The sequence below is a fragment of the Acomys russatus genome, chromosome 16 (assembly GCF_903995435.1).
Source record: "Acomys russatus chromosome 16, mAcoRus1.1, whole genome shotgun sequence".
NCBI lineage: Eukaryota > Metazoa > Chordata > Mammalia > Rodentia > Muridae > Acomys > Acomys russatus.
The window spans coordinates 14,809,553-14,832,300 of record NC_067152.1 but is presented as its reverse complement, the minus strand read 5'-3'; positions in this window follow the sequence as shown (position 1 = coordinate 14,832,300).

Below are 22,748 nucleotides of genomic sequence, written 5' to 3'. Positions count from 1 at the left end.
TGGCTCTGAGCGTAGCAGAGCGCTCGCAGAGAGGACCTTGGTTTAATTCTCCACACCTACATCCAGTGGTTCCCAGCTCCTCCAGTTCCAGGGGGATCTGACGGACATCAGATCCCTGAGCACCTGCACGCGCGCACAAACACACACACACACACACAAATACACAACAATGTAAATGATAAGAATAGTAGCTGGGGGCAGGGGCTGGAGAGACTGCTCAGCAGGTAAGAGTACTGGCTGCTCTTCCAGGGGACGTGGGTTCGACTCCCAGCAACCACATGGCAGCTCACAACTGTCTATAACTCCAGTTCTAGGGGATCTGATACTCTCACACATCCATACAAGCAGGCGGAATACCAGTGTACATAAAATAATAATCATTAAACAACAACAACAACAAAAACCAAGCTGTGGTGGCACACACCTTTTCTTCTTCTTCTTCTTCTTCTTCTTCTTCTTCTTCTTCTTCTTCTTCTTCTTCTTCTTCTTGTTCTTCTTCTTTTTGTTTGTTTTTCAAGACAGGGTTTCTCTGTGTAGCCTTGGCTGTCCTGGACTCACTCTGTAGACCAGGCTGGCCTCAAACTCACAGAGATCTACCTGCCTCTGCCTCCTGAGTGCTGGGATTACAGGCGTGCACCACCACGCCCAGCTGGCACACACCTTTTTGTTTTTGTTTTTGTTGTTTTAGAGGCAGAGTTTCTCTGTATAGCTCTGGCCATCCTAGAACTCACTCTGTAGACCATGCTGGTCTGAACTCACAGAGATCCATCTGCCCAGCCAGGCACACACCTTTAATCCCTGTACTCAGGAGACAGAAACAGGTGGGTCTTTGTGAATTTGAGGCCCACCCTGGTCTGCAGAGAAAGTTCCACGACAGTCAGGCCTACACAGAGAAACTCAGTCTTGAAAAACAAAACAAAACAAAATGGTACCTAGGGAGATGACTCTACTGTTAATATCACTGGCTGATCTTCTAGAGGTCCTAGGTTCGAGCCCCAGCATCACATGATGCTCACAATCATCTATACCTACAGTCCTACGGGAGCTGATAATCTCTTCTACATATAAGCAAAACAGCGATACTTTTTTTTGGGGGGGGGGCGTTTCAAGACAGGGTTTCTCTGTGTAGCTCTAGCTGTCCTGGACTCACTTGTAGGCCAGGCTGGCCTCCAACTCACAGTGATCTGCCTGCCTCTGTTTCCCAAGTGCTGGGATTAAAGGGGTGCACCACCATGTCCTTCAAAAAATATTTTTTCAGTGATAATGAACCAGCTGGGCATGATGGGGCATGCCTTTAATTCCAGCACTCGGGAGGCAGAGGCAGGTGGATTGCTGTGAGTTCAAGGCCAACCTGGTCTACAAAGTGAGTCTAGGACAGCCAAGGCTACACAGAGAAACACTATCTTGAAAAACAAATAAAATAAATAAACCTTTGTTGTTGTTGGTTGTTTTTTGTTTGTTTGTTTTGAGACAGGGTTTTTCTGTGTAGCTCTGGCTGTCCTGCAATTCACTCTGTAGGCCAGGATGGCCTTGAACTCATAAAGATCCACCTGCCTCTGCCTCCTGAGTGCTGGGATTAAAGGCAAAGATAGCTGGGAAGTGGTGAGTCCCAGCACAGCTAGGGCTACCCAGAGATACCTTGTCTTGAAAACAAAAGATAAAACAAACAAAAAAAGGAAGTTGGGTGAGGTGGTGCACTGCACGCCTGTAATCCCAGTACTTGGGAGGTAGAGGCAAGTGGATCTCTGTGAGTTCAAGGACAGCCTGGTCTACAAAATGAGTTCCAAGACAGCCAGGGCTACACAGAGAAACCCTACCTTAAAAACAAAAAGGAATCCAGGTGTCGTGGCACATATCTGTAATCCCAGCACTCTGGGAGGCAGAGGTAGGAAGATTTCTGTGAGTTCGAGGCCAGCCTGGTCTACAAAGTGAGTCCAGGACAGCCAAGGATACACAGAGAAACCCTGTCTCGAAAACAAATAAACAAATGAAAAAGGAAATTAGGGCCTGAGGTTAAGAGCACTGGCTGCTTTTCCAGAGGTCCTGAGTTCAATTCCCAGCAACCACATGGTGACTCATAATCATCTATAATGAGATCTGGACATCCAGACAGAGCACTGTATACATAATAATAAATAAGTCTTTAAAGAAAAAAAGGGAAATGATATATCTATATGGTGTCTCCTTCACTTCCTATTCTTCTTACAGCCCAAGCAAGCCTTTGCCACAACTGTGACATCAAAATCAAGTTTTCCAAGGTCACCAATGGCTTCCATGTTGACAGAGTTGATGGTTAATTTCCCTTTCTCACTTGACGCATCAGTAGAATTTTGTCCTTGATTACTCTGTGCCTTTTTTTTTTTTTTTTTGTCTTCTCCACTTTCTTCAGTTGCTCTCAAGGACTCAGGAGTCATCCTCCTCCCTCACTACCTCCTCCTCTCCTCTATTTGTCTAGACCCATTTTTCTCCCTTTTCATAGCCCTAAAAGTTAGAATGAGCCTCAGGTTTAATTCTCAATGTCTCTGCCCTCCTCACTTCCCCCCTTCTCTCAATGTCTCGGTTCTCCTCCCCTCCCCTCTTCTCTCAATGCCTCTGCTCTCCTCCCCTCCCCTCTTCTCTCAATGTCTCTGCTCTTCTCCTCTCCCCTCCTCTCATTGCCTCTGCCCTCCTCCCCCTCCTCCCCTCCCGTCTTCTCATTGCCTCTGCCCTCCTCTCCTCTCCCCTCCTTCTCCTGTGTGACCTTATCTGCTTCCACACCCCGCTGTCTTTCTAAGCCAGAGCCTCTCCAGAGCCCAGAATGAGGCAAAGTCTTTCCTCCCTTTCTGTGTGTCTAGTGCACATGCCTGCCCTGGATTTGTGGGCGTGTATGTAGAAGCCATAGGTCAATGATGTCATTTTTTAGGAGCTTCCTAGCTTGTTTTTGATACAGGGTTCTTCACTAGCCCAGACATGCACATGATATTGTCAAGATAGCTGAGGAGGGTTTGGAAGGGACTCACTGTCTGTCAGTCCCAAACTCTGGTATTGCCAGCATGTGGCCACCATGCCAGCCTTTTTATGTGGACCCTGGGGAATCAAACACAGGTCCCTTTCCTGACAGCTCTGTTGTTCCAGCCCCCGTTTTGGCACTACTTTCCCCAATTCTCAGCAGTTTTTATTCCTTCCCTTGATACCCAATGTATTCATACTCACGGGCAAGAGCTTGGGTTGAAACAATCACCTAGAGGTTTCAGCTCCCTGTCTTGTGCATAATGGAAATATTTATTCAAATTTAACTGAATTACCTCTTTTAGGAAGCAATATCTACACCTGCCCTAAAGGCAAAAGTTACCCTCTTCCCTTGCAGTGAAATGGCAAACCCAGGAAGATAGTGTTCAAGTCTCCTCAGCTCAGGAATGGAAGCAAGAATATATGTGGATTTGGGAGAGGGGAAGGCTTTCCAGAGTCACTGGAGTTTGCTCACTGCTGACTTGGTCTTCCTGTGAGATGTACCTGAGTTTTCCAGACAGGGCTTCTCTGTGTTATCTTTGTCTGGACTCGCTTTGTAGATCAGGCTGGCCTTGGAACTCACATCTAACCTCCTGCCTCTGCCTCCCAGGTGCTGGGATTCAAGACATGTGCCACCACGCCTGCCCCAGTTTGCTGTCTTGATATTTGTGGAGATGTTAAGAGTGCTGGAGAGTTGCAACACCAGGCATGTGAAGAGCTGTGAGTGTGAGAGAATGGGAGAAAGGGGCTTAAGAAAGCACTGCCACTCAGGAGGCAGAGGCAGGCGGATCGCTGTGAGTTCGAGGCCAGCCTGGTCTACAAAGTGAGTCCAGGATGGCCAAGGCTACACAGAGAAACCCTGTCTCGAAAAAAAAAAAATTAATTCCTTTTAAAGTTACTTTCAGTTTCTGAAATTTTTAAAAAAATTATGCATGTGGCAAACATGTCAAGAACATGTGGAGGGCAGAGGACAGCTCTGTTTCTATGCGGTTGCACACGTAGTCTCTCTGTGTACATGTGCACATGGGCCTATGTTTGCACACGTGTGCATACGTTTATGTTTCTCTGTGTGTATTTGCACACCCATGTATGTTGTAGGATATTTGATCCTATTGTGATTCCTGAGATTGTGAACTGTAAAAACCTGCCTTTTGTTTGGCATGGTTGAGATCTAGCACACACCTTTAATCCAAGAGCTTTTCTGTACACAGGATTTAATAAAGTTAACCCTAGGTTAAGAGTCAGAGCAAGAAAGCAGCTGGCAGGGATTAAAGAGTTGGAGGGCCTTTGGGTTGGAGGATATTTAAGACATCCTGTAGAAGCGGAAGGAGCTGTTCTTTAGCTCCTTGGCTTTTGGCCTTTTGGGCTTTTTTGAGCTTTGAGCTAGCAAGCCTCCAGGTTTTTTGGACTTTTCCTTCCGGGCTGTCAGCTAAGTTAGTGAACCTTTTGGGCCTTTTCCATCGGGACATGAGCAGAGTAGGAAAGGCAGCTGAGTACTTTCTGTACTTTCTTTTTTTTTTTTGGTTTTTCGAGACAGGGTTTCTCTGTGTAGCCTTGGCCATCCTGGACTCACTTTGTAGACCAGGCTGGCCTCGAATTCACAGCAATCCGCCTGCCTCTGCCTCCCGAGTGCTGGGATTAAAGGCGTGTGCCACCACGCCCAGCCAGCTGAGTACTTTCTCTGCTTCTCTGAGCTGGCAGGTTTTCACCCGGGCATCTGGCTCCTGAGTCTTTGTTGGTAAAATAGAACACTTGGGATTTTCATTTAAAACAACACATGTGTATATACATAATACTCTTGTAGGCAAGCCTACCAAACTATAAAATATATAAACTTCCCAAAAGCTTCTCTCTTCCTCTTTACGGCTTCTCTGCCCTCCCACTGACCTTCCAGCTGCCTTAGAATTCTTCTACTCCTGCTTTATCAGCTGGGAGCTGGTGGCCTCTGGAGTCAGCCCTGTTAGAGGCAGGTGACTCCTAACAGTGGACACCTGGGCTGTGGAGCCCTTCATGCTCAAAAGTAGAAATTACTGGTAGAATTTCAAGCTTTGGGACAAGCAAAAGGATACAGCTGGTCTCGAACTCACAGTGATCTGCCCTGCCTCTGCCTCCCAAGTGCTGGGATTACAGGTGTGTGCCACCATGCCTGGCTTACAGAGGCTCTCCTTCAGGGAGAGGCTAACTATATTCGTCAGTAGTTCTCCACCACAGAATTTCGTGTGTGTGTGTGTGTGTGTGTGTGTGTGTGTGTGTGTGTGTGTGTGTGACTTATTTTTACATAGCCAATAACAAGTGTTAAACCACAAAATTTTCACAATAAAGAGCAAACACATATAAGGAAAATGTACTTTTGTTTTGTTTTGTTTTACTTTTTTTCTGTTTGTTTTTTAAGACAGGGTTTCTCTGTATAGCCCTGACTGTCCTAGAACTCTCTTGGTAGACCAGGCTGGCCTCAAACTCACAGAGATCCACCTGACTCTGCCTCCCGAGTGCTGGAATTAAAGGCGTGCCACCTTGTCCAGCTCAAAAATGTAAGTTTTTTTGTTTTGTTTTGTATTGTCTTGTTTTTTTGAGATAGAGTTTCTCTGTGTAACAGCCCTGGCTGTCCTGGACTCACTTTGTAGACCAGGCTGGCCTTGAACTCACAGAAATCCACTTGCGTCTATCTCTGGAGTGCTGGGATTAAAGGCATGTGCCACCATGCCTCGGGAAAATAAGTTTTTGGTTTAAAAAAATTTTATTTATGCTCATTGGTGGTTTGCCTGCATGCATGTCTGTGTGAGGGTGTCAGATATTGGAATTACAGTTGTGAGCTGCCATGTGGGTGCTGAGAATTGAACTGAGATCCTTTGGAAGAGTAATCTTAGCTGCTGAGCCATCTCTTCAGCCCAAAAATGTAAGTTTTTATGCAATGTGCAATCTTCTTTTTTGGGGAAAAAATATGAGTGCATTTTCAGCATTGAGCCTTGCCGACAGGCAAGCTCTTCAAGCTGAAGAGAAACGTCCGGAAATATGAGTTTGTCATGGAAACGCTGACAGGGCTCCATCTGAGGGCCTGCTCACAGGTGCAGCCTGGAATGGCGCAGCCTCACATGGCTGATTTCCATCCCAGACTGCTGAGTGACTTCTCTTTCTTGTAGCCGGGCCCTGGGATAGTCTGAAGGTTTTCTGGGGAGCTAGGGAGTTCTTACCTGGCAGGTGAGGGGCTTCAGATTCCTGGAGCTGGAAATAATCTTAGTGTCAGTTTTACAGAGGAAGAAGGGTTTCTACAGAGGGTGGAGGAGAGAATGATACAGAAAAGGAGGGCATGACCTGGTTGCACACAGGCATCATTTTCATGCCTTCATCCCTGTAGTTCTGTAGCCCACTGAAGTGCCTGAAGCTCATTGGGTGTTATAGAAAGGCAAACAGGCTGGTCCAGGAACCAAGACCACATTCTTGGGTGGACTGGGCAGCCTGTTGCCATAGGATCTGGGAGCATGCCCTGAGGTAACCATTGTGGCTGATACCAAAGGCAGGAAGTACAGGCTTTACTTTAGCTAGCACGGAGAAGGCTGCCCAGTGACCACCTCTTGGTCCTGTCAAGACATGAGTGAGGGACCTATAATCGGGCCTTTGCTTTAAAGTGGGCTTTGCATCCTTGAAGATAGTCTTTGTTGTTTCCAAATGGACACCCCCACCCCCACCCACCTCCTAGCCCTAGCTAGGAGGCTAGGAAAAGCACCAGCAGCTTTATGAAGTCAATGGGTTGGGCCTGCATGGCTCTGAGGGGGTTGTGTAAAGAAAAGGTTAACAATAAATAAATAAATAAATAAAATAAAATAAAATAAAAATAAAAATAAAAAAGAAAAGGTTAACCCTGGAAAGCTTCCATCTGGTAAGGAAAACGTGCTCCCTCTGGCTCCCAGTCTAAACTGGTAGAGGAGACAAGTTCAAAAATGATGAAAGACCCAGTCCATACATCGCTAAAGTGACAGTCTAAATGAAAAACAAACAGAAAACACCAACACGTTTTCCTACCCAGACCACAAAACTCTTATTTGCCGTCTGTTAAATTGAAGCCACCCATGTTCCTTGGACTGTGGCAAAAGCTGAGGTGAAAGCAAAATCTATTTACCAACATTTCAGTGGGGACGGGGGGACTGGGGGGAGGGGAGAGAGACCGGAGGGGGGGAAGGGGGAGGGATGGCGGGAGGCGGCTGGTGTCCCAGACTAGCTCCAATGGCCCTGCTAGGGGGCTGCTGTTCCCCGGGATGTTCAGATCAGATACAGAGCTGATCTCCAGCCTCATCTGTTCCCTGCAACACAGATCCCACCTTTCTTGCCCAACCGGGAGTCTTCGGAGCTTGGGAGACATTCCACGGCGCTCTGGCTCCACATGAATTTGTCGCTCAGTGCACTAGGCAATCAGAACCGACTTCTCTCCTTTTTCCCTCAGAGGTGTTGATAGTAACAGTAGCAACGAGCTGCCAAGTTGGCAGGAGAACAGAGCGGCTGTGCACTGCGGATGGAGGCGAGGGGTGGGGGGCTGGGGTGGGGTGGGGAGGTAGGGGGATGGAGGAGCCCGCAGAAGGCTAAGCCCTCTATTTATCCTGAAATTAAAAGGGTCCCTCCAGGCTGAGCGGCCAACATCCTACCTAGGGGTGGGGCGGGGATGCTGGGGTTTGAAGGTTGAGGCCCCAAGAGAGGCCTGGGGCTGATGATGCAGGTGACGCTGATGAGGCAGCCCCTGAGAGGCTCCCAGCTCACGTTGTTGCTGTAGTCTGGGGAGGGACCTGCTGGCTGGGCCCAGAGGGCAAGCCGGGCCGAGGCAGAGTGGAGATCACCTTTGTTCCAGTTCTGGAGTTACAGGCTGTAGCTTCCAAGCCAGAATGGCTGTGAGACACAAGGGGGGCTATCTATTGTGAATTTACTTCCTCCCAAGGAGAGGGACAACTAGGGGCATTTAGAAGGGCACTCATGCACCATCAATCAAACAGAACTGGGCCTCTCAGGAGAGCCATTCAGCTCTCTGGAGCCTCCCCACTGAATGATACCTACTTCAGAGCGTTGTCTGAAGATAACAGAAGCAGAATAGCCAAACCTTACTATGAGGTAGACAAGGTACTTTATGGAGATCAATTCACTTGCTGGTCAGACTCTACCAAGCCCATGTTACTATTAGCATTCCTGTTCTCTTAATGAAGTAGCTGAGACACAGGGCCCTTAACTTACTCAAGATCACAGAGCCAGTTGTGCAGCATGGTGGCCCGCGCCTTTAGTCCCAGCACTTGGGAGGCAGAGGCAGGGTATCTCTGTGAGTTCGAGGCCAGCCTGGTCTACAAAGTGAGTCTAGGACAGCCAAAGCTGTTGTTACATAGAGAAACCTTGTCTCCAAAAACGAAAAACTAAAAAACTAAAACACAAAAACCAAAAAACCCTGTGAGTAGCAAAGTCAAAGACCCGAGCCCACTTGTGGGTTGTGTAGTCTACACACTGACTTCATAGTAAAATTTAGCTCTCAGCACAGTGCTTGCTTGGAATAGAACATAAGGGCTACCACCATGACACAACTGAGTGTTTCCTGACAGGACCCAGGGACTTTGTGGGACCCCAGCTTCCAACTCTATCTTTGGCTTCCACTCCATGTTTGTCTTAGAAGTTAGAGGAATTCTCCTTTTGGCAACCTGTTGGCCTCGCTTGATTCTCTGTTCCTCCACTCCCATCCTCCTCCTCTTCCTCCTCTTCTTCCTCGAGGTAGAGGAGAACTCTCAACTCTCTCTAGTTACCCTCAGCTTGCAAAGCAAACATAGTCTGCGGTATTTGCTGCCAGTTCCTCTCGGGTGACAGCTGCAAGCCATGTGTCCTGGGTAGAGCCAAAAGCCTGGGGCTGGACCTCAGGGCTGTACGGGAGAGCAAGAGCTAGGCATGGTAAGTGTGGGCCTCCGTGTTGGAGGAACCGGGAACTTTTAGCTGTAACAGCTCAGGGCAAATGCGCGCCCTGCCCCCCCCCATGTGTTACTGGGGATCTATGCCTGTGGCATGTTGGGCAGGTGCCCTCCTACTAAGGTAAATTTCCAGCCCTTAGTTCTTTGTTTATTTGTTTTTTCTCTGTGTAGCCTTGGCTGTCCTGGACTCACTTGTAGACCGGGCTGGCCTCAAACTCACAGAGATCCACCAGTCTCTGCCTCCTGAGTGCTGGGATTAAAGGCATGCACCGCCATGCCTGGCTAAACCCTTAGGGTTTTTTTTGTTTTGTTTTGTTTTTGTTTTTTTGGTTTTTCAAGATAGGATTTCTCTGTGTAGCCTTGGCTGTCCTGGACTCACTTTTGTAGACCAGGCTGGCCTTGAACTCACACTGATCCACCTGCCTCTGCCTCCTGAGTGCTAGGACCAAAGGCATGCATCACCACACCTGCCTGGCACTCTTTAAAAACTCTTGAACTCAGCGGGCGTGATGGCTCATGCCTTTAATCCCAGCACTTGGGAGGCAGAGGCAGGCAGATCTCTGAATTCGAGGCCAGCCTGGTCTACAAATCAAGTCCAGGACAGCCAAGGCTACACAGAGAAACCTTGTCTCAAAAAAAACAAAAAACAAAAAACAAAAAACAAAAAACAAAAACAAAAACAAAAAAAAACCAAAAACAAAAAAACAAAAGAAACACAAAAAACTCTTGAACCTATATTGGAATCCTGTTTGGCTTCTGATTCCTAGTCTTCCTGTGTCCACCTCCTGGGTGCTGGGATTACAGGCATGGACCACTAGGTGCAGCTGTTATCTATTGTAGCAGCAGAAATCCTGTTTGCTACTGGGCATGGTGGCCCACACCTATGATCCCGGCAAGAACCCTGTCTCGAAAAACCAAAACAAACCAAAACAAAAATCTGGACTGAAACAAAACATAAACACCAATGACAACAAAAAATAACAACTATAAATGTAAACATTTATTTCTTGCTGTACATTTCACTTCACTGATCTGCATACTGACCCTTCTGCCAGCACAGCGGTGGAGGGGAGTGAAGGGGGACAGAAGAGCGAGACCGAGGCTGGGATCAGGGGTTCAAGGCCAGACTGGGCTTCAGTGAATCAGGCATCAATGCAACTTTGTAAATTAGCAATGAACTCTCCAGGTCCGATAAGCTGTGCTACTGGGCACTCTTGTTTCTTGCAAGGGATCAGACAGATAATTCCATGCCACTTCCTGAGGTGCTAAAGCACTTTCTGTCAGGTCAAACAAGAGCCAGATGCTGTTTGCCAACTGCTTCTTAGGCTGAGTGCCAGCCTGGGACAATTAAGCCTGAATCCTCTGCAGGGCAGGGGGTTGGGTGGGTGGGGTAGGTGGGGTGGGTGGTGGGTAAAGCACAGTATAGGTGTCTCAGAGCAACACTGTTGTTCACGTATGTACTGAGGAGGGCTGATTCGGTGCCACAATCATTCCAATTGCCTTCTTCACATAAGACATGATTTAGGAGGCTGCACAGGAGTGGTACAGGTGAGTAAATCCCTGCTATGGTTAACTTGTAGAGAGATTTTAATTCAGGACATGGCTGTTCTGGCAAAAGAACACATCCAAAGACTTTTTACTCTAGAATACAGACATGCCTTTAAACCCAGGAGACAGAGACAAGCAGATTTCTGAGTTCAAGGCCAGCCTGGTGCAGAGCAAGTTTTAGGTAAAGAAAAGCTTAGGTCCAGGTGTGGTGGTGCGTGCCTTTAATCCCAGCACTCAGGAGACAGAGGCATGCAGCTCTCTGAGTTCTAGTCAGTGCTGTGTGGGCAGTTTGGTTGAGAGTGAGTTGAGACGCAGTGCAGTGGAATTTGTGGCAGTTCAGGTCTGGAATTCAGAGGTAGTGTTTTTCCTAGGAGAGTTTTACAGAGAGAGGTTGAAGAGAGAATAAGCCAGACACAGGTGAAAACAGAGCAAGCCAAAAAAATAAGAAGGGGCCAGAAGGTTAGAACAGACTGCTAGAGTTAGTTTGAGGCCAACCAGAGCAATTCAGTGAGAAACTGAGAGAAGCCAGATCGACTCAGTCAGCTTGGAGAGGAGTTTGAGATAGAACAGCTGAGTTGAACCAGCCAGCCAGAGCTCAGAAAGAGCTAGAAAGGGTGATCTTATTAAGCAGTAAGTCTCAGAGGCTGAAAACATTCTAGGTTTAGATTAGATTGTATGGAGGCTAGAAGCTTCTAGGAGTAGGCCTAGGCTAGCAGATGGAGGCAGTAAGGCTCCAAGATGACAATTACTTCAGGTGAATAAAAGATACTTTAACGGAGGTGGGAAGCAGAAGGCCAGAGCTGAACAAAGAGGGAAGAACACACCAGGAGGGACAGAATAAAGAAAAAGCACGCCTTTAATCCCAGCACTCAGGAGGCAGAGGCAGGTGGATCTCTGTGAGTTTGAAGCCAGCCTGGTCTACAAAGTGAGTCCAGGATAGTCAAGGCTACATAGAGAAACCCTGTCTCGAAAAAACCAAAGGGAAAAAAAGGGGGAAGGCACGATGAATGGTTGCCTGCTTGTGGAAGACTGACCACATCTCTCAGCTCCTGATATCTTGGATGAAGGCTTATAGAGTCCGGCCCAGAGGCAGGGGCATGCCTGAGATGACCTTTGAGAGTTCCTTGCCTTCTAAGTCTTCTGAGGGAAGAGTGAACAGCAGAAGTGGGTCAAGGTCCTGTTCTGAGGACGCTCTGTGCTGGAAGCAAGATGTGTTATGTCGCCTCTTCACTTATTCATGATGCTATCGATTATAATGCCGCTTTTCCACAGGCTCCTGAGGTAGCGTGAGTTGGGAGAAGAGAGCAAGCTGACTTCGTTTGCTCTGCAGATGTCAGGAGCTTGGGCAGGACCCCTGCCTTAACTGCCTCCATGCCTCCGCGCCCCGCCCCCCGACTCCTTTCTTACCCCATCTGAAGCCCTCATGACCTGAGGATTGAGATCTGTGAATAGCCTTTTGTATCAATTTCTTTACTTGTTGCTGTGATTAAAATACTCCAACAGCCAGGTGTAGTGGCACATGCCTTTAATCACAGCACTTGGGAGGCAGAGGCAGGAGGATGGCTGTGAGTTCGAGGCCAGCCTGGTCGACAAAGCAAGGCCAGACAGCCAAGGATACACAGAGAAACCCTGTCTCAAAAAAACAAACAAAAATCCCAAAACAACAACAACAACAACAGTAACAACAAATACTCTGACAAAAGCAACTGAAGGGGGAAAGGGCTTATTTGGGGGCAATCAAGGGAGCAGGAGCAGGAGCAGGAACAGGTTGCATCACGTCCACAATAAAGAAGCAAAGAGATGGGCCGGGCCATGGTGGTGCACGTCTTTAATCCCAGCACTCAGGAGGCAGAGGCAGGTGGATCCCTGTGAGTTCGAGGCCAGCCTGGTCTACAACGCAAGTCCAGAACAGCGAAGGCTACACAGAGAAACCCTGTCTTGGGAAAAAAAAAAGGTGAAGCAAAAGCACGTGTGGGGCTCTACCACTCGCTTACCACATGAGAAGACACATAGCCTTCCTGGGCCTTAGCTGCTTGCTGGTATTTAAAAACAACAAAAAACAAAACAACAACAACAACAACTTTCTATGTCCTGAAGGGATTGTTGTAAGGATGGAAAGAGACGGTGGATGCAGGTAGGGTTGTCAGCCAGTCATTTTCTCACTGTGACAACGACTGAGAGAAAAAAAAAAAAAAAAACAACTTTATTCTGGCTCATGATTTCAGCAGTTTGAGCCCAAGGTTTGGTTCCGTTACTGTGGGCCTGAGGCAAAGCAGAACACATTGGCAAGTGAGAGGCTGTGGAGTAGATGGCTGCTTACCTCCAGCAAGGAAGAGGCATCGGAGAGGGCCTAGACGAAAACATCACAGATGCAAGACGCACCTTCAGTGGCTTGCTTTCTCCAGCCAGCCTTCCCTTCCACTGTTCCACCGCCTTCCGGTATGTGGAAATCCAAATCCATCAGTAGACTAAACTGTTCTAGGCAAAAGCCTTCACCATGTAATGGTCTCTAGAAATGCCTCCATGGATGCACAAAAGGCAGCCTTTTGTTTTTGTTTTTTTTCGAGACAGGGTCTCTCTGTGTAGCCTTGGCTGTCCTAGACTCACTTTGCTGAACAGGCCGGCCTAAAACTCACAGTAGTCCACCTGCCTCTGCCTCCAGAGTGCTGGGATTAAAGGTGTGCACCACCACACCCGGCCCAAAGGCAGGCGTTATTAGTCTACGTATCCCTCAGTCCAATCAAGCTGAACCATCTCATTGGTTGGATAGTGCAGTGGCCATAGCAGACGTACCTGTAAGTGCAAACAGTTGTAAATGGCTGGTCTGATTAGTGGGATATATACATACAGTTGTGGGAAGGAGGGTGGGTGGGTGTGGGCCCACGTTCTGTATTCTGTAACACAATGGATTTGCACAGAGGAAGAACCAAAAATTGTCCTCTTGGCCCTGGCCCTGGCCCTGGCCCAGGAGCTTGGCCTTCCTGTTCCAGGTCCTGGTGGCAAATACCCTTATTCTAGGCATTCAGGAGGCAGAGGCAGGTGGATCTCTGGAAGTGCCAGGACAGCTAGGGATACATGAGATCTTGGTTTCAAAATGACAACAGAGCCAGGTGTGGTGGCGCACACCTGTAATCCCAGCACTCCAGAGGCAGAGGCAGGTGGACCTCTGTGAGTTCGAGGACAACCTGGCTTACAAAGAGAGTTCTAAGCCTGCCAGGACTACAGCAGAAACCCTGTCTCGAAAAACCAAAATAAATAAATAAATATAAACATTTAAAAATAAATAAACAAAAAGGACAAAAGCAAACCAGACAATACAAGACTCCCACCTGCCCAGCTAGAAGTAGGGATTTGGTGTAGGTGGAACAAGATCCCCAAACATGCTAAACAAGCATCTTACTGCTGACCCACATCTCCAGGCCCCCAAACGGGTAGAACACACCCTGGAGGTCCTTGCTTCTGCTCCAGGCCCTGCATGACTCAGGCCCCGCCATATCACACTAGGCAATCAGTAGTGCCTGCCTTTCCCATCCTGGAAGGCCTCAATCACATGGATCCCCAGCAGCTGCTTAGACGATGCTAATTACACAGCTTTGTGCTGCTCTCTTAGCTCATCTGTGAACACTCCATTCCCTTCCTTTCCCAGGATGCCTTTGAAAAGGCAAAGGGAGGCCAGAATCCTCCAGAAAGAGAATTCTAACTCCCTATTACACAGTGGGGGTGGGGTGGGGCTGGGGGAGGGGCTTTGGAGAAGCATTAGCTCTTGCTGTGATTCAGAGCCATTCAACAAACTCCTAAAGACAACAGAAATCTGTGACAGGCAAAGTGCAGATCAAACCCTAGGCAGAGAAAGGAATTGTGGGTCAGGACAGCTGTTTCTGTTTTGTTTTGTTTTGTTTTGTTTTTTGAGACAGGGTTTCTCTGGGCAGCCTTGGCTATCCTGGACTTGATTTGTAGACCAGGCTGGCCTTGAACTCACATCGATCCGCCTGCCTCTGCCTCCCTAAGTGAGTAGCACACACCTTTAATCCCAGCACTTAGTAGGCAGAGGCAGGCAGGTCTCTGTGAGTTTGACAGCAGCCTGTTCTACAGAGTTCCAGGACAGCCAAGCTAAACAAAGAAATCCTGTCTCAAAAGGAGGAGAGAGAGGAGGAAGAAGCGGGGAAGAGAAGGATGTGTGTGTGTTTGAGCGTGTACTTGTACGTGTCTGTATGTGCACGTGCACGTGTGGGTGCACAAGTATGTGTGTATGTGTGTGGAGGCTAGTTGTCAGCCTTGGGTGTCATTCCTCAGGACCCATCCACTTTGCGGCGACATGGTCTCTCACTTGGACATGGGGCCTGGCAGTTAGGTTAGGGGAGCTGGCCCCTGAGCTTCCTCGGTGCTGGGATGACTACGGTTTCCCACTGTGCCTGCTCCTTACACACCTGCTGAAGCTGGAGGTCAGGCCCTCATGCTCAGGCCCTCATGCTTGTGTGACAAGCACTTTGCTGACTGCGTGCTCTCCCCAGTGCCTGGACATCTAGTGCTTATGGAGTATCCACAATCACACTGTTTAACACTCACCTAACTGTGTGACTGGCCATTTGGCCACTCAGAATAAGCAAAAATATCAATCAGTCACCTTTATAGCTGTTATGGCTGTGGAGTATAAGTGCATGTGGAAAGGCATTCTGGAGTCTGAGGCGCCATCTTGGACCATGAGGTAAAGCTGAGGATGTTAAGGTGGCAGAAAACAGAAGGGTCATGAGATCCTAAGAACTGGGGAGACACTGTACCAGAATTGGACTTAGTACCTCTGGTCACCTTTAATAAGATAGAATTAGGCCGGGCGGTGGTGGCACATGCCTTTAATCCAGCACTCGGAGGCAGAGGCAGGTGAGTTCGAGGCCAGTCTGGTCTACAAAGTGAGGCCAGGACAGCTGAGGCCACACAGAGAAACCCTGTCTCAAAAAAAAAAAAAAATTAGAACTAAACTTCTGAGGGTAGGAGAGATGGCTCAACTGTCAAGAATGGCTAGAGCTTTGTTGAAGCCAAGTTTGCCTCCCAGCACCCCCAACACTCACACCAGGCCGCTCACAACAGAGAAACCAATAAACAAAGTATCCAACACTCAGTTAAAGCTGATGAACCTAAAGATCCGAGAGGCCGGTGGCCTGGGAAGACCATCAGTAGACTTGAAGTTGCCAGGTGATGACTGGCCATGAAGCCATGGCGACATGAGATCACTGAGAAAGAGAACAGGAGCTAGAGCAGAATTCCGAGGAGCAGCAACACTTGAAGGATGGGCAGAGGAAGAGGAGCCTGCAGAGGAAACTGGAGGGAGTAATCAGAGAGGTAGGATAAAGCCAGAGCAGCACTGTGTCACAGAAGCCCAGAGGAGAGGTCCAGACAGGGACCCGATCAACAGTGGAGGAGGCAGCTACTTCCGCTGGTTTCTATAGGGGGTTGATGGTACCATGGAGCTCCAGAGAAACAAATTTAGGTTTCTGTTGTCTCAGATCCTACTGGGCTAGCTTTCTGAAACTGTGACAAAATCCCTATAGTAATCACCTTGTAAGAAGGAAAGGTTTGCCGGGTGTGGTGGCACACGCCTATAATCCCAGCACTTGGGAAACAGAAGTAGGCGGATCGCTGCGAGTTCAAAACGGAGAAACCCTATCTCGAAACCGCCCCCCAAAATAAATAAATTAAAAAAAAAAAAAAAGGAAGGAAAGGTTTGGGTTTGGGCTCACTGTTTCAGAGAGTTCAGTCCCTGGTCACTTAGTGCAGCTGCTTTGCGCCTGTGCTAATGCAGTTCGTGACGGCAGGAGCGTGTGCTCCTCATGCAGTCACAATGGGGAGACAGATGGACATCATGGTAGGAGCATGTGGTACCTCATGCTGTCAAGATGGGGAGAGAGACAGAGAGACAGAGAGACAGAGAGACAGAGGGGATGAGCCAACCATGACAGCAATGCTCTTTGCATGAATCCCCTATGACTTACCTCTTTCTACTACGTCTACCACCTAAAGTATCCACTACCTCACAATAGCGCCATGGGTTAGGTACCAAACCCACCACATGTGGCCCTTTGGAGGGGCTTTCAAGATCTATGCTGTAACACCTAGGGACGGGTCCTCCTGCCATCTCCCGGCTGTGCATCCACTAGAGTTAGGTTCTAGGTCCTCAGCTCATCTTTTGGACCCTGCCAAGGTTCGGCCTTCGACCTGCTCGCCGTTCTCTTCCTTCCAGGAAGGTAAGAATGGTCCTGCTGTTTCTGGCTTCCTGCTGTTCCTTGCTTGAGATGCTTCTGTCTGAAGACTGTTCCTTTCCCCCTAAATCCCACCCACTCTTTATATCAAAATGTCAGCTCTTCTGCTCCCTAGTTCTTCAGGCAAATTGGTTGCCCCAAGTCTGTGCCCTCTGAGCACTTTGCTTATTCCCAGCCACCCGTCTCAGTGCAGCCTGTGCTAAACTGGGTTGTGTATGTCTCCAACGACCTTGAGAACTCGGAAAAAGTAATTTTGTCAAGTTGGCAGTACTTCCCAGATTCAATACAACCCCTACTAAAATAGCAACTACAGTTTTAAAAAAGATTGGTGTGTGTGTGTGTGTGTGTGTGCCCGCCCACATGAGTTTATGTGCACCATATGGATACAGGTGCCCTTGGCGACCAGAGGGTAGTGATTCCCCTGGAAATGAGATATAGGCAGTTGTGAGCGGCCTGATGTGGGTGTTATGAACTGGTTCTCTGGGAGGAACAGTAAACTCTTAACCTCTGGGCTATCCATTTGAGCTCGCTTTCTTTCCTTTTTTATTTTTTTCTTTTTTTATTTTTTAAAGATTTATTATGTATACAGTCCTCTGCCTGTACATACACGTGCAAGACAGAAGGGGGCATCAGATCACATTATAGATGGTTGTGAGCCACCCTGTGGTTTTGAACTCAGGACCTCTGGAGGAGCAGTCAGTGCCCTTAACCTCTGCGCCATCTCTCCAGCCCCTCAACTAGAGTTTCTAATATAAACTGATAAATTACAAGCGGGAAGAGGGAGGGGATGAAAAAACAAACAACAACAACAACAACAACAACAAAAACTACAAGCGAGCCAGAATGGATCAGTTCAGTGTCTGTGTGTGTGTGTGTGTGTGTGTGTGTGTATGTGTGTGTGTGTGTATGTGTGTATGTGTGTGTGTATGTGTGTGTGTATGTGTGTGTGTAGGTGTGTGTGTGTAGGTGTGTGTGTATGTGTGTGTGTGTGTGTGTGTGTGTGTGTGTGTGTGTGTGTGTGTGTATGTGTATGCTTGAAATACTGTCTTTCCATGTAGCTCAAGCTGGTCTAGAACCATCTTTGTAGCCAAGGCTGGCTCAGTCTCCCTAGTGCCTAGTGTGCCCAGCTAAGGCAGCTCGGTTTCCCTTGACCAATCCTTAAGAAAGACAAAGCTGGAGGAGTCACTTTACTGCTGCTTAGTTGCTTCAGAAATAGCAACAGTTTGGTGCTGGCAGAAGGGTCAGTATGCAGATCAGTGAAGTGAAATGGACAGCAGGAAGTAAACGTTTACATTTAGAGTTGTTATTTTTGTTGTCATTGTTTTTGTTTTGTTTCAGTGCAGTTATTTTTGACAAGAGTCTTAAGACAAGTCTGTGATATGTCTCCTCAGCTAATGACATAGGATTAATTGGTATCATACCCAAGAAACAATGATATGGACCCTACTCTTCATGTAGATAAAAATTTTATTCAGGCCAGGTATGGTGGTGCACACTTTATTTTTTATTTTTGCTTTTGTTTTTTGTTTTTTTTTTTTTCCGAGACACGGTTTCTCTGTGTAGCCTTGGCTGTCCTGGACTCCGTTTGTAGACCAGGCTGGCCTTGAACTCACAGAGATCCGCCTGCCTCTGCCTCCTGAGTGCTGGGATTACAGGTATGCACTACTGTGCCTGGCTGGTAGTGTACACTTTTAAACACAACATTCAGGAGGCAGACAAGCAGACAAATCTCCATGTGTTTCAGGTTAGCCAGGACTATATACCCTATCTCAAAAATTAACAAAAAAACAAAATTATTCAGATCATTGATTTAAAAATGGAAGTTCTAAAACTCTTAGAGGAAAATACAGGAGTCTTTGCAATTTGTTCTTGTGGAATTTATACTTTTTTTGTTTGTTTTTTCCAGACAGGGTTTCTCTATGTAGCCTTGTCTGCGCTGTTCTGGAGCTCTCTTTATAGACCAGGCTGACTTTGAACTCACAGCAATCTGCCTGCCTCTGCCTTCTGAGTGCTGGGATTAAAGGTGTGAGCCACCAAGCCTGGCTAGTCTGTGCAATTTGGGAGTTACTTTTTGGATATAATATCAAAGCGCAAGGGGAGAAATAAAACACAAATTGTATTTTGTCAAAATTTAAAACTTCTGTGCTTCAAAGGACAGTCAAGAAACTGAAAATAAAACCCACAGGAGAAACTTTGTAAACCATGAGTCTTACGAGGGTCTAACTTCTAGAATGTATAAACAACACATAGAGGCTGGAGAGAAGGCTCGACCCTTAACAGCACACACTCTTTCTCCAGAGGACCCAAGTTCAACTCCCAGCACCCGCCCGGATCAGGCATTTCACACACGTGGAACTCCAGCTGTGGGGGGAATCCGACTCCTCTGGTCTCCACAAGCGCCGATACTCATATACAGAGACACATACTTTAAGGTCATAAGGATAATTTAAAATGCCGGGCATAGCCAGGCGTGGTGAAAGACGAGAATGACTGATGCAGCTTGTGCATGTCTTAGGTTTCTAGTGAAAACCACCATGACCAAAAGCAACTTAGGCAGGAAAGGCCTACTTCATGTTAATTCTGGGAACCAATTCTCCGCCCCCGCCCCGCCCCCCCCCCCCCCCCCCCCCCAATTCTTTACTGTAGGAAACCAGGGCAGGAGTTCAAGGCAGGAACCTGAGGCAGAGCGGACTGTAGAGGAGCACTGCTTTCTGCCTTGCTCCCCATGGCTTGCTCAACTGGTTTTCTTATCAATTCAGGGCCACCTGCCCAAGGGTAGCACCCCCACAGTGGGCTAGGCCTTCCCTCAGCCGTCATTGACTAGCAAAATGGTCCACAGATGAGCCCACAGACCAGTCTGATGGAAGGGATTCCTTAACTGGGGCTTCCCCCCTTCCCAGGGATCTCTAGTTTCTATCAAATTAATAAAAAGTATCTACTTACCTTCTGACCCCGACACCTGAGCATGGTAGCATGTGCTGACTCATCAACAATGTGGGGAGAAAAGTCGCACCGCCGAATGTTGAAGTGTAAATTAGGCCTCCATTTTCCTAGTGAACAGGTTCCCCCAAAGTTCGTTGCTAGCTTAACTGTGTTTCAGTGTGCCTGTGTGCCTTATGAATCCAAGTGCCTGTGTTATGTTTTCTTTGTGTGTGTGTGTGTTATGGTTTCTTTGTTTGGGATTAATGTCTTCTAAAATTACAGGCTGGAAAGAGTGATAGATTTCTTGCTTAGCATGGGCAAGGCCTTGGGGTCAATGCCCAGAATAGAAAAACAAATTATAGCCAGGCATGGTGGCGCACTCAGGAGGCAGAGGCAGGCAGATCGCTGTGAGTTCGAGGCCAGCCTAGTCTACAAAGGGAAAGGGAGTCCAGGACAGCCAAGAAAGACCCTATCTCGGTGGGGCGGGGGGTGAACAAACAAAAAAACCCAAACAAACAAACAAAAAACCAGAAAAAGAAATATTTCAAAAAAGGAAGACAGTGGGGCTGGGGCCCTGCTGAACGGCAGAGAACTTGCCTGGCTTGTGTTATAGGCCTGGATTCAACCTCCAGTACTGTTGAAAGGGGGGACATAAGAGGGACGGAGGTATAGATCTGTTATGAGCTCATCTAACTGATTCTCAGAGACTGAGGATAAGAAAGTGTTTTTGTGACAGTAAGGACAGAGTCTCCCTTATACATGAACCATTCTTGACCCCCTCCCCAACTCTTTGCACCCTCCTCTCTTTTCCCTTCTTCCCTAGCTCCCTCTTCTTAGACAGGATTTCACTTTGTAGCACAGTTTGGACTAGAACTCACTATGTAGCCCAGGCTAACCCTTCTGCAATTTCCTGTTGCCTTTGAAGTAATTCGCCTGACGGAGGGAGGGCTTGGCGAAATGACTTCTGTCACTTCCACAGCCTGCGGTTTCATCCCTGTGGGAGGCCCTGTAGGATCCCAGCCAAATGCTCAGGAGAAAGTGAGGAGGTAGCCCATTTAGAAACCAAGGCTGAGCTTTCCCCAGCACTGACAGCGATTTATTTCAGCTGGCAGTTAGTTCTGGGCAGGGAGAGCAGGGACACCTGGAAGAGGAGGAGGGTGCTTCCAGCTGAGCTTTTCCAGCCACTGATGGCCATGACATGTTACCTAATACCTAAGAATATTTGCCCTTGTTTCATGTATTAGCACCTTCGGTATACACAGAAGTCACGCATGAAACCCTATCTGCAAGAAAGGATAATGGCAGACAAACCTAACTTTGACAGCTTAAACAGGAAATGGTTAGTAAAGAACCCTGGAAGTCATAGAGCACAGGAACACACAGCCAGTCCCCTGCCGAGGTCCAGGGAAGGCAGCCTAGAAGTAAGAGTAAGCCAGGAAAGAAAACTGCAAGTCTCAAGAGGGAAGGAAGCCTTTGAACAGAGGTGTGGAATCTGCATGTGGGAAGTGCAGGCAGCTGAGGTGTTAGAGGAACAGCAGGCATGAGGTGTGGGGAGACCTGGCAGAGAGGGGTGTGTGTGTAGAAGCAGGGGGGTGGTGTGGTGGGGGTGGGGAGGGTGGGGGTGTGGGGGGTTGGCATGTTATAGAAAAAGGCAAAGTCTTTATTCTGAGCAGGGGAGAAATGTCTGCCTTGTTAATGGGTTCCTGCTATAGAAACTGACCTTTGGGGGCAAAACTACAGTTATAAAGAATCAACACAACCACCTTTATGGTTGAGGGTCACCACAACATGAGGAACTGTTTTAAAGGGTGGCAGCATTAGGAAGTTGAGAAACACTGAGCTAGAGTAAAAGAGGCAAGAATGAGGCAAGGAATGAAGAGGTGATGAGTAGCAGGCTGGATGCGGGGCATTTATGATTGGAAGACAGCCAGGCAAGCAGTGAGGAGCATGGGCTGGATTTAAGAGGGAGGGACGAGCCCAGGGAGGGTTCCCTGTTTCTGGCTTGTGCCTGGGGCGTTGAACGGAGGTAAGCACTGCAGGGAAGGGAAACAGTGGCAGTGGCTAATGTTTATTCCTCAGCGAACAGCTTATACAGCCTTACGTTACAGCTGTGACCTTCAGAGCTTGGAAGCTAGAGAAGGTTCGGAAAAGAGGGTGTAAATACTCCCCAAGAAGTTCCTAAGAGTTGCTCTGCAAAAGCCCCAGGTGGATGACCCATCCTCTAGCCCCTCCCCCCATGTGCCCCACCCCTCATTCATTAGCCCAGGCTGACGTCAGAATACCCTCTGGATGCAGGGATGCTTGGGCTTCCCCTGGTTGAGTCCTTTATTGAAGATGGGAAAAGAGCTGGGGAATGCAGAAGCCTGAGGGGATGGTTTTCCAAGGGTGGCTGGATTGAACACATAATGAGCACTAAAATTATGATACTCCCAAGCAGGGCAGGCTAAGGCCAGAGCTAGTCTGACTTCTCATTCGCGGTTAAGGTCGAGGGAAGAGAAAAAGACCCGCACAGAGGAGCTATCCCAGGTGTTTTCCTAATTTCTGCTGAGGCCAAAATATTTGACCTCCCACTGAAGACTTTAGATAGACCCTTTGTGAATAAAAGCTTAGGAAGAAAAACCTGACATTTCCTGGGTGTCTTCTGGATTGGAGTATCAACATTTTTTGAACACACACACACACACACACACACACATGCAGTCTGCTGCCTGAACTTTAAAGCTTCCTATTTAAGTGTAGTCCAAGGGAACTATCCTGGCAAAGGGTCTGAATCTGTGTTCTGTCTACGTTTTTGTTTTCGAGACAGGGTTTCTCTGTGTAGCCCTTGTGGTCCTGGGAAACTCCGTGGACCAGGCTGGCCTCAGAGATGCACCTGCTTCTGCCTCCAGAGTACTGGGATAAAAGGAGTGCACCATAGCCGCTGCCCAGCACATTCTGTCTACATTTCTGGGCTATAGATGAAGTTGGGTTTTGTTTGTTTGTTTGTTTGTTTTGTTTTTGTTTTTCGAGACAGAGTTTCTCTGTGTAGCCTTGGCTGTCCTAGACTCGCTTTGTAGATCAGGTTGGCCTCGAACTCACAGAGATCCACCTGCCTCTGCCTCCCGAGTGC